This window comes from Phaseolus vulgaris, chromosome 2 (assembly GCF_000499845.2).
Source record: "Phaseolus vulgaris cultivar G19833 chromosome 2, P. vulgaris v2.0, whole genome shotgun sequence".
Classification (NCBI taxonomy): domain Eukaryota; kingdom Viridiplantae; phylum Streptophyta; class Magnoliopsida; order Fabales; family Fabaceae; genus Phaseolus; species Phaseolus vulgaris.
Genome location: NC_023758.2, coordinates 36,628,676 through 36,632,334, shown reverse-complemented (window position 1 = coordinate 36,632,334; position 3,659 = coordinate 36,628,676). Strand labels below are relative to the sequence as shown.

At 37.3% G+C, this 3,659-nt stretch overlaps 1 pseudogene; it reads left to right on the top strand.

Annotated features, from left to right (window-relative positions):
* Nucleotides 1-304: 304 nt before the first annotated feature.
* On the top strand, nucleotides 305-1,983 carry LOC137809439 (tetrahydroberberine oxidase-like; annotated as a pseudogene).
* Nucleotides 1,984-3,659: the final 1,676 nt, after the last annotated feature.

Below are 3,659 nucleotides of genomic sequence, written 5' to 3'. Positions count from 1 at the left end.
TATACTAAAAACATACACTTTATATCTTAATAAATTAATATCTTATTTTATTTATTTATTTATTAAATGTATATTATGTGCTTTAAACAAAATTTGGTCAAAAAAATATATATACATTGGCGCATTTGTCGCATCTGTCGCATCTTGCTTAAAATAATATAAAAAGCAATATTATAATAAAATAATAATGTATTGAAATATAAAGTAAATGTTCCAGTTAAGGATATCAAAGAATGAGTGGCATAACATGAGACTCCAGACTACAATAAATTAGGGACTCTGCATTGCTCTTTCTCAAATTACAATGAAATATCTAAGCTCCTACTTTACCTTTGTTACTGCCATTGCACTCTTTTTTTCCTTTGAACCTTCTTCAGCAGATTCTCATGAAAACTTTGTTCGATGTCTTTACAATTATCCCGACATCACCAACACAATCTCCAATGTTGTTTACACCCAAACCAACTCTTCATACTCCTCTGTCCTAGATCATACCATTGAAAATCGTAGATTCTCCAACTCAAGCTCAGAACCCCTTGTCATTGTCACACCACTGGATGTTTCCCAAATTCAAGCCACTATAATCTGTTCCCAACGCCATGGCCTGCAGATTCGAACCCGAAGTGGAGGCCATGATTACGAGGGTCTCTCCTACGTTGCCCAGGTTCCATTTGTCCTCCTTGACCTCTTAAACCTTCGACAAATCACAGTTGACGAAGAAAGCCGAACTGCATGGGTTCAATCTGGGGCAACCCTAGGTGAACTTTACTACAGCATTAGCCAAAAAAGCAAAACGCTTGGATTCCCAGCTGGTGTGTGCGCTAGTGTGGGCATTGGTGGCCACATCAGTGGAGGTGGTTATGGACTCATATGCGTAAGTACGGTATTGCTGCAGATAATGTCATAGATGCTCACATAATCGATGTGAATGGTAACCTTCTTGGCAGACAAGCCATGGGTGAGGATCTATTTTGGGCCATTAGAGGAGGTGGTGGAGCAAGCTTTGGAGTCATTGTGGCTTGGAAGGTAAAACTGGTTCCAGTTCCATCAACCGTGACAATGTTTGATGTTTCAAGGACATTGGAAGAGAATGCAACCGAGATCATTCAAAAATGGCAGCTTGTGGCCCATAAATTGGACGAACGCATAATAATTAGGGTGGACATAACAAGGGTTAATTCAAATAAACATGGAAAGCTAACAATACAAGCCAGATTTGTGTCCTTGTTTCTGGGAGGAGTAGAAGAGCTTATTCCATTGATGCAAAACAGCCTCCCAGAGTTGGGTTTGGACAGAAACGACTGTAAAGAGACGAGTTGGATTGGCTCAGCTGTTTTCAACAATGCTTTGTTGATTGGATCTTCAGGCAATGAACCCCCGGAATCTATGCTCAACAAAACTCAAATTCGTTTTGGAAATTACAAAGGAAAATCTGATTATGTGAAAAAACCTATTCCTATCGAGGGATTACGAGGATTATTGCGTTTGCTTTGTGACGCTAAGGTTGAATATCCTCTAGTTCAATTGGCTCCTTACGGGGGCATAATGAACGAGATTTCAGAGTCTGAAATTGCGTTCTCGCACAGATCTCAATACATTTATCATATACACTATGGGGTCACCTGGCAAGAGGAAGGGGACGAGATAGCACAAAGGCATATGGATTGGATTAGAAGACTCTATAAATATATGGAACCTTATGTTTCAAATTCTCCAAGAGCTGCATATATAAATTACAGAGACCTTGACATTGGGGTAAATAACAATGGTTTCACAAGCTACACCCATGCCAGCATTTGGGGTTTGAAGTATTTCAATAATAACTTCAAGAGATTGGCTAAAGTGAAGACCAAGGTTGATCCTAAAAACTTTTTCAGGAACGAACAAAGCATTCCTATACTGTCCGTGGAGACAATCCAGCATAAGAGAAAACAGCTGAAAGTACCTTGGAGACAACCCACAACCAAGACTTTAGTTGAATAAGCGTAAACACTTTCGAAACACCCACCACTCCCCCTTTCAAAATTACCTTATTCATGCGCCTCTAAATCTCATTTAATACAACAGTCCAGATGGTTCCCCAAATCACATTAACAAATTCTTATGCACTACACATCCTAAACTGTAGGAAGTGAAAGAAAGCATCAGAATGATCCACAGACGCCAAACCTAACCAAGCGTAACACTGACTCCTGACCAACCAAGCTATTATGCACTAAAAAACAAATGACTATAGGACTCCTCTTCCACCCTGCACATAATACATCAAACATTCCTGAGCTCTACCCCTCTCCTTACCAAATTTCCTTTGGTGGCTAACTTATTTTCAAAGACCCTCCAAGCAGTGACTTGGGCCGAAGGCAAAGCCTTAGTCTTCCAAAACATAACAAACCCAATATTGATCCCCCCTTCAGGCTCACCCCTTAAGAGAACATAAGCATAATTAATCGTGTACATAGAGAACTCATCGTTCTTCTAGACCCAGCCATCATCCATATCCAAACTAGCCTCAGTCCTTGGAGCATCTCAAAATGTTGTCTTTCTAGATCCTTTTCCCACTCGAACAATTTCCTTCTCCGAAGAAGATTCCACTTCCCGACTCCGTCAACCCAATACCCACACTCAGCCACTTTAGACTCTGGCAGACAGCTCAAAGAACACAATCTTGGAAAAACACTCTTCAAGTTACTGCACCCCTTCCAATTATCTTCCCAAAAACTGATAGACTTCCCATTTTCAATCTTCCACTTGAAACGATCTTCAAACCTCCTTCCCCAACTCTCAAACTCCCAAACCTCTTTCAAAACTTTCCACCAAAGGGACATATTAGCAAGATTCCTTTGTTCTCTCAGACTTCTCCACCCTCCGTATTTAAACTCAATAACATCCTTCCGCAAGCCTCCCTTGTCTGTCCCGAGACGCCAAATCCATTTCCCTAAAAGTGCTATATTGAAAACTTTCAAATCAATAATGCCAAGACCACCTACCTCACAGGGCTCACAGACTTTCTTCCACGCAGCCCAAGCAATTTTTCTCCCCTCCAACCCCCACCCCTAAAGGAAACGCCTCTAAATTTTGTTGGTTTTATTAGTGTCTAAGTTCAAGAGAAGGGTGAATTGAACTTATAAAATTTTCAAACAGATTCAGGTATTTCACAAAACATAGTAAAAGAATTGATTTATTGATAGAAATTAAAAATTAACTAGTACATTAGAAAATACTTTAATTTTAATTCGTTCAATATTATTGATAAAACTATCTTAAAAACTTTTCCGTGATTATGATTTGATGATAATCGTTAATTTATAAAAGTCATATTTGTAGACAATATTTCATTAGTGTAATATGTTTAAATGAAAAAGGAAAACTTATCTTTTGACACTAAAGCACACACTTCACAATTCTTTATAATAATATAATAGTATTTTTAATTAAAAAATAAAATAAAAATATTAATGTTTTATGATGTTACATTTCACAACTCTATCATAATATAATAATATTTTAAATTAAAAAAATATAAAAGTAATTAAAATATTAATATATCACTTCTCAATAAAAAAAAGTTGTTAGAAAAATATATTATTAAATTTTTGAATATGGTAAATAAAACAATAAGCAGTGAAAATCCCTTATTTAATTCCTTCTGTGTGCAAACA